Source organism: Eschscholzia californica, unplaced genomic scaffold (assembly GCF_041429995.1).
Source record: "Eschscholzia californica isolate CP2 unplaced genomic scaffold, dmEscCali1.0.p SCAF_2, whole genome shotgun sequence".
Lineage (NCBI taxonomy): Eukaryota > Viridiplantae > Streptophyta > Magnoliopsida > Ranunculales > Papaveraceae > Eschscholzia > Eschscholzia californica.
In genome coordinates this window covers 27,155,511-27,169,493 of record NW_028238309.1, presented here as the reverse complement: position 1 = coordinate 27,169,493, position 13,983 = coordinate 27,155,511, and positions in this window count along the sequence as shown.

The following is a 13,983-nucleotide window of genomic DNA, read 5'->3' as shown; positions in this document are numbered from 1 at the left end:
CCAGCTCCAGATGGTCAGTATATCCGTAGGTCAGTCTGTAGTCCTTAGTTCCTTGCAGATATCTCATAACTCTTTTCACAGCCTTCCAATGTTCTTTCCCGGGATTGCTTTGGTATCTTCCGAGCAGTCCCATCACGAAAGCAAGATCAGGTCTTGTGCAGACCTGTGAATATAAAAGGCTGCCTACTGCTGATGCATATGGAATGTCTTTCATCTCCCCCTGTTCCAATGCATTCTGTAGACATTGACTTAAAGTCAATTTTTCCCCTTTAGCGATTGGCGCTACAAGTGATGCACAGTTATGCATCCTGAATCTTCCCAAATTCTTTCGATGTAGGCTTTCTGAGATAATCCTAAGGATCTTTTAGATCTGTCTCTGTGAATCTCTATGCCTATGACATAAGAGGCTTCACCTAAATCCTTCATCTCAAAATTCTGAGAAAAAAATTCCTTAGTCTCATGTAGCAATCCCAAATCACTAGTTGCAAGTAAAATATCATCTACATATAGGACTAAAAATATGTATTTGCTCCCACTGACCTTAAGGTATATACATTGATCGACAATGTTTTCTGTAAAACCAAAAGAGGTTATAACATTGTGAAACTTTAAATACCATTGGCGGGATGCCTGTTTTAGTCCATAAATAGATTTCCTGAGCTTGCAAACTAAATGGTGATCGTTTTCGTCACGAAAACCCTCGGGTTGAACCATGTTTACCTCCTCTCCCAAATGTCCATTAAGAAATGTTGTCTTAACGTCCATTTGGTGTAGCTCTAGATCGAAATGAGCTACTAAAGCCATAATAATCCGCAATGAATCCTTCTTAGAAACCGGAGAGAAGGTTTTATGGTAGTCTATGCCTTCCTTCTAAGTGTAACCTTTAGCTACAAGTCTAGCTTTATATCGTTCGACGTTTCCGGAAGAGTCTCTTTTGGTTTTATAAACCCATTTGCAGCCAATGGCCTTAGACCCTTTCGGTAACTCAACGAGCTCCCAGACTTGATTTTTAGCCATAGATTCCATCTCTTCCTTCATGGCATCATACCAAAGTGCAGATTTTTCTCCATTTATGGCTTCTGAAAATGAATTTGGGTCACGTTTAGGCCCAATGTCAAAATCAGACTCTTGGAGATATACCAGATAATCGCTAGAAATAGCTGGTTTTCTTGTTCTTGAAGATCTCCTTAGAACCACATCTTCATGCTCAATTTGTGGAACAGGTTCTTGTGGGATTTGTTCTTCATGAACCGGTTGCTCTAAAGTTGGTTGTTGTGCAATTATGTCAGGTTGACTTTGTAGGGATTTATACCCTTATACTAGTGTTTATAGCGGATAACGACATCTAATGTCTAACACTAATATCCCCAAGATCATCATGCAAAACTAGTAATTAAACTAATGGAGATAGTAGATTACCTTAATCGTTTTTCCCTCGAACTAGTTGAATTGATTAAAGAAGACCAAGAGCTTCAAACGTAGCTCCTCTACTTGGGACACAAGCAATCAATTTGATCTCCCACCTTGTTGTATAGCTAGCACACCAATGGGGGTTGGAAAGAAGAACACCTTCTTCTTTTACTAGATAGATAGTAATGGCAATTAGCTCACTTTCTCCTCTCTACTTGATGTGGTAGAGTAAGAAAGCTTAGAGAAAAATGCCACACCTTATTCTCTGTCCTAAGAGTGTTTATATAGAACCCTAATAAGAATCCACCTCCTTTTAGGTTTCCTAAAACACCCTTTAGAATAAGATTTAGGGAAATAGTCGAAAATAGCAACTAGTTGATATTTTCTCAATTCCCTAAGGAGATGACGTCCAAACCCAGGAAAAATTTGCAGATTTCATGTTCATAACATAAGGAAACGTCCCTCCAAAAATCAGCCCAATCCGAGTCCTAGAAGTACCCGAACCGGTCTAGGCCCAAAACCCTGTTTTTGGCCTTTTTGTACTATCTTTGCCTAATTCCTTTTTAGGCCTATGAGATATGTTTATGGGACACTCCCATGATTATATCTCACTCCCACTAGTCATATCCTAGATCAATTTGTCACTCTTATGTGTAACCCGTTGTAGGATCCGATCGAAGTTAGCCGCGAATTACTTCGTAATTCGACGATCGTAGTTGGTCTCTAGCTACAACTCTACGATCCCTAAATCAATCGGACTTGATGATCTTCCACATCAATTGTCCTATCCGACAAATTATTCGCATTGTCACCTTGGTCGAAGGACATCTCCTTCAACTCCTTCAGACTTCTTTGCACAATGACCAAATCTCTAGTATCCACAGGCAACTCAGGTTCCTCTCGTGTTTCCTCAAATTCTATCCATCGAGGAAAATCACTCCCACTTGAATCAAAATCCTCAAAGAACTTAGCATTTCTAGCCTCAACTATTCTCTGAGAATGTGAAGGACAATAAAATCTAAATCCCTTAGAGTTAACTGCATAGCCAATGAAATACCCACTGGTTGTCCTTGGATCTAACTTCTTTATGTGAGGATTGTAAATTCTCACTTCTGCAGGACAACCCCATATGTGTAAATGACTTACACTCGGTTTCCATCCGTTCCATAATTCAAATGGTGTCTTAGGAACGGCCTTAGATGGAACTCTGTTTAAGATGTACACTGCGGTTTTCAAGGCTTCACTCCATAACGACAAAGGAAGATTAGTGTTACTAATCATGCTCCTCACCATGTCCATAAGAGTTCGGTTCCTCCTTTCGGCTACACCATTTTGTTGTGGTGTGCCAGACATTTTATATTGAGCAACAATGCCTTCCTCATCAAGGAACTTAGCAAATGGACTAGGCATCTGACCCGTTTCTGTGTACCGTCCATAGTACTCCCCGCCTCTATCAGACCTTACAATCTTTATCTTCATGTCCTTTTGTTTCTCTACTTCTGCTTTAAAATTTTTGAAAGCATCAAAAGCTTCAGCTTTATCAAACAGAAGATAAAGATACATGAATCTTGTATGGTCGTCAATGAAGGAGATAATATCTCTGACCGTTGAGACATGGGGTAGGAAAAGGTCCACATATGTCAGTGTGTATGATCTCGAGGACCTGAGAACTTCTTTTGGCACCCTTAGAAGTCTTGTTTGTCTGCTTTCCCTTTATGCAGTCCACACAAGTACCAAAATCAGTAAAATCAAGAGTTTTTAAAACTCCATCTTTCACTAATCTCTTTACACGCTCAATGGAGATATGACCGAATCTCCTGTGCCATAAAATAGAGGAGTTCTCATCGATCCTATTACGTTTAATACCAATATCTGCATGCATATTTAAGTAATTATGCTCGAAAGTAGGGTCTAGATCAATTTTGTACAAACCATCAATTAAAGTTCCACCACCAACAGAAAAATTATTTTTCAAAATACGAAAACATGGTTTTTTGAATAAAAATTCATAATCAACATCCACAAGTTTTGAAACAGAAATCAAGTTTCTAGAAAAAGATGGAACATAGAAAACATTGTTTAAATCTAACACAAAGCCGGTTTTCAAAATTAATCTAAAAGTCCCCACAGCTTCGACTTGAGACCGCATCCGGTTTCCGGAATAGATGCCAACCTCATTTCCTTTCGGCTTCCTTAGGTCCAGAAAGCCCTGCATGGTATTAACAATATGAATCGTAGAACCGGAGTCAATCCACCAAGTATTAGTTGGGGCATCAACAAAAAATGATTCATGACATACACAAGATATGAGATTACCTTTCTTTTCGAGCCAGTTCTTATACTTGAGGCAATCTTTCTTTTCATGTCCAGCCTTTCTGCGAAAGAAACATTTCACCCGTTTGCCATGATGCTTTAATGGCATAGTTTCATTGTTCTGCACATTCTTGACACGTTTGCCCTTCTTGGTACTTCCTTTAGCATGAGAAACAAAATTGACACTTTCAAGTTTCTCATGTTTCATCCTCTCTTCCTCTTGAACACACATGGTCAGAGGTTCATTGATTGACCAATTTTCCTTATGTGTCTTGTAGGAGATTTTGAAAGGCCCATATTCCTTAGGAAGAGAGTTAAGTACCAAGTGAACTAAAAATGACTCAGGAATCTCAACTTTAAGGGGTTTCAGCTGAGCAGCAATGTCCCTCATCCCCATAATGTGCTCACGCACTCCTTTAGAATAGTCAAAAGTTTTGTCTGAAAGTCTCTTCATTAGGGTGCTGGCTTGTGCCTTATCTGAGCGAATAAATTGTTCCTCAACCGCTTTGAGAAAGTCTTTTGCGTGAGGGCAATCAGGTATAGAACCCCGAATACTCTTATTCACGCGGGACTTAATGAGCATCAAACTTAGGCGATTAGATCGCTCCCACCGCTCATAGTCCAACCTTTTCTGAGGCGTACTTGATTCCGTGGGGACGGGTGGTGCATCCACACGAAGCACCAAATCCAAGTCCATACACCCCAAAGTGAAGAGAACACTGTCTTTCCAATCCGAGAAATTATCACCACATAAAATAGGAATACGGGAAGTATCATTCATAAAAGCAGTAGAAATAGCTGCAAAAGAAACATTCAAGCTATGAAATATGTAACTTTATTCTAAATCAACCAATGTCAATTTAGTAGTAAATTCTAACCTTCCTGTGGGCAGAGGTTACAACCGCATAAGAATTTACTATACTTCATTAATAAGACTAGTACGAATAAAATATCAAACCCGTACAATTTTCATACTTGTGGGCATAGAAAATTTACATTTAATATTTTATTGTACTATACTATTCCAATATAATTTTACAAAATAATTATCTCCCTGTAGGGCAAAATAATTATTTATCAAAAATTACATTGCAATTGGAATGTCATTTTAACTTGATGCGATAAAAAAATAACATTTTATTATCGCACATCTACATATTTCTAGATGCTATGGCCACTCTAAAAATATGTAATGTCCAAAATAAATGACATTGTTTCTATTTTTATGAACGATTCCTCATGCAGTTGTCATACATCAATATCATATCTTCAAATAAATATATGACATGTCCAATTGTCAACCATAAATAATTGAACATAATTATGTTATTCAAAAGCATGGGTATATGTTCCTACAATACACCTCGATATTTATTACTAAATGAATTTTAGATTCTCATTTCCAGAGAGGAGGAGTATAATTAAGTAACCACAATTATAGGCATAATAATTATATGATCACAACATGAATAGTGTTAAATCTATTTCAATGTTTCTCTCATTACACAATCATAAATCCATATTGATATTCAAAGTAATGGTTGTAACAGATAGTCTCAAAAGTGGAAAAGTTACTTATGCCATAATTTAAGCCCTATAAAATCTCCCTTAAACGTGTGAAACTTAAACACAAATTTAGTTCTTAACAAATAACCTAAATTATTAAGAAACTAATTCCTTTAATTCCTCCTTTTATTTAGTCAAAATTGAGTCCTGAAAACTCAACTAAAATATCTCTAACAACTAAGATATTACTTAAATAGTGATAGCTAATAAACCATCAAAAATTCGTACATGTAGTAACAGATTAGTATACAAAAAAATTCCAAAAGAAATCTGTTTTTATCAAGTTAAAATCTATTCAATCTTAACAAATCCAAACACACATCTTTATAACAATAAAGATATATACTGCATGAGGATTTAAATTAAAATGGAAAATCCCAACCGAATTCCATTAGATTTTGTTTCTTAAGTTTTGAGAATTTATCTTTACCGAGTCAAACAAAATAACTTATTTCTGTTCACTAACAAAGATGTATAAACTAAAATATTTAAGCCTGAGATTAATATCAATATTTATCAAATAGTAGGAACGGATTATGCATCACAAATTCTCAACTAAATTTGATTCCTTATATTTCTCTTTACTAGGTCAGAATATTACTATCTAATCTAATAACAGTAAAGAGATATCAACAACGAATTTAGTGAGTTTTGAAATTATATTATTTCTATCTAAACTTAAAACATGAATCAAGATCATATGTTTAGATATCATAACAAAATAAAAATAATCCTTAAACACTAATCAACAAAGCCAAAAGGAAGGTTCTGATACCAAATGTTAGAAAATTAAATTCTAATAGTGCGAAAGTTAGATACCTTCAGCCATTGTTGATTAAGTTAATTGAACTGCAAGATAAAAGCCTGAAAGTCTTCTAACCCCAATCCTCTCCGTAAGTTTGTTGTTGTGCTTTTGATAGAGAGACACAAGCATTAATATAGGAGGGGTTAGGGACCTTCAGTTATGAAACTACTCCCACTTCTTTTCCTTCGAAGAAGGGGGTAGTGGGTTGGTTATTGTAACCAACTTTATCTCCCAAATATTCCTAATACCCACGTAAGCAAGCATTTACTGAATTCAAATCAGTAAATTGGTCAAAGCCAAGATAGAGGGAAATTAGGAATGTGGGCCTTAGTCTCTAACAAGAGACGAGTCCAACAAACAATACTAGAAATTCACTGTAAAGCCTCCACACTGAGATCATTTACAAAATAATTCACTGTTCAGGTACTACCCCTAGTTTTCTTCACTTTTATTGTGAAACTATAGGAGTAGATATTTAGCCTTTGTACTTCCTTTACTGGAAGATTTCATGTTTCTCTTCTTATGGTTTCTCAGACGAAAGATAACACCAATTCATCTTGAAATGGGAAGAATATGAAAAACACCTCATTGCTTCTACTGATGAAATTACGTCTATATGTATGGTGATGTACCTGGATGCATCTAATAGCAAGTGAATGCATTTGTTACCAAGTGTTTTCTTTATCACTTGATATTCTTTTTGTCCTTCATGAGGATTTTGGGCAGAGACATCAATGTCCTTATACAACCCCCACAATTTGAAGTAATGAAGTCCATCACTGACTTAGTTTGATTTCACAACCAACCAAAGAATGCGTCGTCCTCTTGGAATTTATATTCGGTATCTTAATTAATTGAAATAATTAAGATATTTCAATCTGGTTATACTCAAATGCCTTATTAGGCGTGAACCAAGTTAAGCACCTATTAATGTACTGAACCACAACAAGAGACTCCACAACAGAAAAGGGTTTTCATTGTTTGCCTTGATTTCATTTTGTATAGTCACCTCTTGACTTGGTAATACACACCATGGCCTATGAAAATAACCATTGTAGTATAAATACAAACAACTATTGATCAGAAACCCAAACGGGACAAGTAAATATTAATTTCCTTTTGTTCCTCATGTCTGCTCTTGTCATTGAGTTAGAGTACCTCCAACTGTTGTTTCTCTGGTTATCAAATCGATAAGTCGATTTCTGTCTTGGCTTGATTTAGACAGAGTTTCCTTTCTCTAACTTATAGAGAAATAAATAATTACAGAATAATGATATGTCAATATTCCTTCTTTCTAAATATGTAGTCGAGGCGAGAATAGATTCTCTTTCCTTAAGACAATTTACACCCCCGTAACAGTACCAAACGTTAGGGTGAATGCCTTCGGAATACAACGACTAACCTTTCAGAATTTTAAGATGGTACTTCTATATTCTGAAAGCGGACGAACCTTTGTCAGTATTATGAGCTCTTGGACTAATGCGGATGAACTTCTAGATGCTTCTGAAATTCAAATTTCACTCGAGATTTCTTTCTTCCTTTTCTAGATATTCTAGTCTATCCAGAACCTCTAGAAAATACTTCTTTAATTAGATATTCTAGGCCAACCAGAACCTCTAATTGTTAGAAGGGAAGAGAAGAAGAGAATGAATTGAATTGATGAAAAATGAAGTGAGTTTGGGTGGTATTTATAGGAATTGAATATGTATAAACTTTTGGGACACATCTCTAGAGTTTTGGGGACAAAACTCTTGGTTTTTAGGGACACAACTCTTTGGGAAGAGTTGGTTATATAACTGGGAATTTCGGGTGGATTTTAGGCCCTTAGATTCAGCTCAAAAACTCGGCCAGAATCTGATCCGTCAGATTGTCCCGAAATTGTCCCACAGTTGATCAAACGACCGTTAGATCGTAGCCAGACGCGTGCCCGCGCGCGGATCTGAACGCCAGCTGTCGGATCGCGCGAAATCCCGCGCGATGAACGCTGACCGTCCAGATTGGCGCGCGTCCTGTTCGCGCAAATGCCCCTCCACTTAACTTGTCCTCTTTGACGGTTTAGTACCTATTTCAACCGATTTTTCGTTCAAACTTTAACCTTGAATTTCTCATTCATCCGGAATCGGATTTGAGTGATTCTTGGCTCTAAATTGTAGAGCTCGACGAGACGAACGCAATGGCGCGTTCCGTTTCTGAGTTTGACGAGTCGGCTCAAGCCAAAATAGGCTCCGATTCCAACAATCCCCCACATGAATGAAAATTTGAGGTTTTATGCTATGATATATGCAGACATACTATACTGACAGACTGACACTGACAGAGCTCATAAGCGGAACTTCGCTGCATCGGAAGAAGGTAGTCTTTCGACTTTGAACCTTTCCTAGTGAATAACTACAAGGTCTACAAGGACGGCAGTGAACTTTACGTCTTGAACTGAGTCCTGGGAATTGTAATCCAAAATAGTTATCACACAGCTAATCCCTTACTAACTTAGGTTCTCGGTTGTGTTCATTTCGGCCCTGAACATTCCCGATTTCGTGTGTGCTTTAGAGAAGTCGGCCTAGACGACCTTCCCATAGAACCGGCATCAATTCACACACATATAGGTTATCCGTAATAAGGTATCCTGCTATACCTCACGTTAGAATCAAGTTCTAAGTTTTCGGATTCATTAAAAGCTTAATGCTTAACCTCTCAATGCAGGTAACACTGTTGTCATCCTAGGAATGGGTAAGAGATAGAGATCTCTTACAGTGTTACTGTCGAGTCAGGATATAGCTTCAGTTGCCCTTTGAACCTAGATCGTGGAATCTCCAGTCATCTAGGTAGGGTTTCACCATGCCTTTACTCATTTACTTTAGGCGTTAGCCCCATTCCCCTTGATGATGCAACTACTAACTCTCTAGATAACCCTTTTGTAAATGGATCCGCTAGGTTATCTTTGGATCTTATATAATTTATAGTTATAATCCCTTCAGAGAGAAGTTGCTTAACGGTATTATGTCTCCGACGAATGTGTCGAGACTTACCGTTGTACATCTTGCTTTGTGCCAGTGCAATCGCTGCTTGGTTATCGCAGTGTATGTTGATTGCAGGCACCGGCTTTGGCCATATTGGAATATCTTCAAGGAATTGTCGCAGCCATTCTGCTTCTTCCCCTGCTTTATCTAGAGCAATGAATTCTGAATCCATTGTTGATCGAGCAATGCACGTTTGCTTCGAAGATTTCCAAGATATGGCAGCCCCTCCCAGTGTAAACACATATCCACTGGTTGACTTAGTGTCGTCGGTATCTGATATCCAATTTGCATCTGCATATCCCTCTAAGACTGCGGGATATGTGGTATAATGGAGTCCGTACTCCTTCGTCTTTCTTAGATACCGTAACACTCTCGTTATGGCGTTCCAATGTGTGTTATTCGGGTTACTCGTAAATCTACTTAGCTTACTAACTGAGTAGGCTATGTCTGGTCGAGTACAGTTCATTAGGTACATCAGACTTCCAATAATCCGAGAGTACTCTAATTGTCTTACTGCATTCCCTGTATTCTTCATTAAGTGAATACTTGGATCTATCGGAGTATTCGCCACTTTGAGGTCATCTTTGCTGAATTTTTCTAAGATTTTCTCAACGTAATGCGTTTGAGATAAACTTATCCCTTCAGCCGTCTTGGAAACCTTAATTCCAAGAATGACTTCCGCTTTCCCTAAATCTTTCATGTCGAAAGTTTTCGAAAGCATCTTTTTAGTTGTATTGATGACATCTAAATTATTTCCCATAATTAGCATGTCATCTACATACAAACATAGAATAACACATCCTTTCGCAGTGATCTTTGTATAGACACATTTATCACATTCGTTGATCTTGAATCCGTTTGATAATAATGTGTCATCAAACTTTAAGTGCCACTGCTTTGGAGCTTGCTTTAGCCCATATAGTGATTTCACTAACCTACACACTTTCTTTTCTTGTCCCGGAGCTATGAACCCTTCTGGTTGGTTCATATAAATCTCTTCTTCGAGTTGTCCGTTTAAGAAAGCGGTTTTTACATCCATCTGATGAATTTCTAGATTATATAAGGATGCTATAGCTACTAACACTCTTATTGAGGTGATCCGACTAACTGGAGAATAGGTGTCGAAATAATCTAACCCTTCCTTTTGTCGGAATCCCTTTGCGACAAGTCTTGCTTTATACTTGTCTATAGATCCATCCGTTTTCAATTTTCTTTTGAAAATCCATTTGCAGCCTAGAGGCTTGCAACCCGGTGGGAGGTCTACTAGCTCCCATGTATGATTTTGCATGATGGATTCTATTTCACTATTAACAGCTTCTTTCCAGAATGGAGCTTCTGGAGTAGCCATTGCTTCTGTGAAAGTTTGAGGTTCATTCTCTACCATATAGGTTAGAAAATCAGGACCAAATGTCTTAGCTTTCTTTGTCCTTTTGCCTCTTCGAGGTTCGAGTGTTGTTTCCTCGATTTCCATATCATCTTCTTTAGATGTTTCCAGATTTTCCTCTTCCTCATCTCTTACACGTTTTCTACTTTCAGATGAGACTTCTGAATTCTGTTTGAAAGGAAAGATGTGTTCAAAGAACTTAGCATCTCTCGATTCCAGAATGGTGTTTACGTGTATATCTTCGATTTCAGATTTCTGTACTAGAAATCTATAGGCGCCACTATTTATTGCAGGCCCTATGTATACACAGTCCACAGTTTTAGGTCCTATCTTGACCCGTTTAGGAGGAGGAACTAATACCTTTGCCAGACACCCCCACACTTTCGTGTATTTAAAGGATGGCATCCTTCCTTTCCATAATTCATATGGAATTTTACCGGTTTTTCTATGGGGTAACTTATTTAACAAGTGATTCGCCGATAATATCGCCTCCCCCCACAAGTTCTGAGGTAAACCAGAACTTATTAAGAAAGCGTTCATCATTTCTTTTAACGTTCTGTTTTTCCGTTCTGCTACACCATTTTGTTGAGGTGTATAAGGAGCCGTCGTTTGATGAACTATGCCATTCTTCGCACATATCTCGGCGAAAGGAGATTCATACTCTCCACCTCGATCGCTTCTCAAAGCCTTAATCTTTTTATTAAGTTGAGTTTCCACTTCGGTTTTATAAAGCTCGAACTTATCGATGGCTTCATCCTTACTCCTTAGTAAGTAAACATAACAAAACCGAGTGGAGTCATCGATAAAAGTGATGAAGTACTTTTTACCACCTCTGGTTTGAACCATCTTTAAGTCACAAATATCACTGTGAATTAAATCTAGAGGTTCTGTGTCTCGTTCTATTGATTTGAACGATGTCTTAGTCATCTTTGATTCTACACATGTTTGACATGTTCGTTTTGAATCAATTTCGACTTTCGGAATTAACTCTAAGTTCATTAATTTCCTTAATGACTTGTTATTCACATGTCCTAGTCTTTCATGCCAAATATTAAAGGACTCAGCAATATAAACGGAATTATTAATTTTATTAATAATAATAGACGCCTTTGGCGTTACAGAGGTTACATTTAGTTTAAATAACCCCCCACATAAGTAGCCCTTCCCAACATACATCCCATTCTTAGATAAGACGAAGTTGTTTGACTCAAAGACTAGCTTGAACCCATTCTTACTTAGAAGAGAACCAGAAACCAGATTCTTTCGGATATCTGGAGCATGAAGTACATCGTTCAAAGTTACTTCCTTTCCTGAAGTAAACTTTAGTATGATCTTCCCTTTTCCTCTGACCTGGGTGGTTGAGTCGTTTCCCATGAACAGGGTTTCTCCTTCACCTATTTCGGTATAAGAGGAGAAGAGGCCTTTGTCACCACAAATGTGACGAGTTGCTCCGGTGTCGACCCACCACTCTCTCTGGTTGTTAACCAGGTTGACTTCAGATACCACTGCACAGAGGTTCAAGTTCTGAAGTTTCTCAGTCACTTCTTCGGCTTCAGTAACCATAGCACATAGGTTCTGAGTTTCGGTATCTTCTATCAGCGAGGCTTGGTCATTCGACTTCTTTTGTCTTTTGCCGGTTTTGGAACGACAATCCTTTGCCATATGACCTCGTTTGCCACAGTTGTAGCATAGGCCGAACCTCGTCTTTTTCTTCGGTTTTCCTCCGTCTTTAGACAGATGCTTACGCTTCTTACTTGGACCAGTCTCTACTACGTTCACATTCGAGAGTCTTTCAGAGTTCTTCTCTGCAGTGCGACTGTCCTCTTCGATTCGAAGCTTTAGGATGAGTTCTTCAAGGCTCATATCCTTATTCTTGTGGCGGAGATAATTTTTGAAGTCTTTCCACCCCGTGGGTAATTTTTCAATCAGAGCTCGGACCTGGAAAGGTTCATTCGTTATCATGTTCTCTGCCTGTAGTTCCTGTAGGAGACTCTGTAGTTCCTGGACTTGGGTCATAACTGGTTTTGAATCAGTCATCTTGTAGTCCAAGAATCGTCCTACTATGAACTTTTTGACACCCGCCTTTTCAGTCTTATACTTATTGATAAGGGTGTCCCACAGTTGTTTAGATGTTTCTATAACCGAATATAGATTATAGAGCCCGTCATCTAAACTATTCAGGATATAGTTCTTGCACAAGAAGTCTTCTTGTTTCCACGCCTCTATTTCAGCGATACGCTGTGCTTCATCCTCTATTTCTGCATAGGTGGGTTTCTCTTCGGTTAAGTATTTAACCAGGCCCAATGTTGTGAGGTAGAACATCATCTTCAATTTCCAACGATTGAAGTCAGTTCCCTTGAACTTCTCTGGTTTTTCCCCATTCGTGGTGTTAGGCGGAATAACCCGTAGAGTGGTTCTTGTTCTTGCCATTTCTGAAACACACAGAAATTAAAACAAATCAATTTCTTATAACTAAAGAAATAATAATAAAATGTCTTAAGATTGTTGTTTCTCTGGTTATCAAATCGATAAGTCGATTTCTGTCTTGGCTTGATTTAGACAGAGTTTCCTTTCTCTAACTTATAGAGAAATAAATAATTACAGAATAATGATATGTCAATATTCCTTCTTTCTAAATATGTAGTCGAGGCGAGAATAGATTCTCTTTCCTTAAGACATTTTACACCCCCGTAACAGTACCAAACGTTAGGGTGAATGCCTTCGGGATACAACGACTAACCTTTCAGAATTTTAAGATGGTACTTCTATATTCTGAAAGCGGACGAACCTTTGTCAGTATTATGAGCTCTTGGACTAATGCGGATGAACTTCTAGATGCTTCTGAAATTCAAATTTCACTCGAGATTTCTTTCTTCCTTTTCTAGATATTCTAGTCTATCCAGAACCTCTAGAAAATACTTCTTTAATTAGATATTCTAGGCCAACCAGAACCTCTAATTGTTAGAAGGGAAGAGAAGAAGAGAATGAATTGAATTGATGAAAAATGAAGTGAGTTTGGGTGGTATTTATAGGAATTGAATAGGTATAAACTTTTGGGACACATCTCTAGAGTTTTGGGGACAAAACTCTTGGTTTTTAGGGACACAACTCTTTGGGAAGAGTTGGTTATATAACTGGGAATTTCGGGTGGATTTTAGGCCCTTAGATTCAGCTCAAAAACTCGGCCAGAATCTGATCCGTCAGATTGTCCCGAAATTGTCCCACAGTTGATCAAACGACCGTTAGATCGTAGCCAGACGCGTGCCCGCGCGCGGATCTGAACGCCAGCTGTCGGATCGCGCGAAATCCCGCGCGATGAACGCTGACCGTCCAGATTGGCGCGCGTCCTGTTCGCGCAAATGCCCCTCCACTTAACTTGTCCTCTTTGACGGTTTAGTACCTATTTCAACCGATTTTTCGTTCAAACTTTAACCTTGAATTTCTCATTCATCCGGAATCGGATTTGAGTGATTCTTGGCTCTAAATTG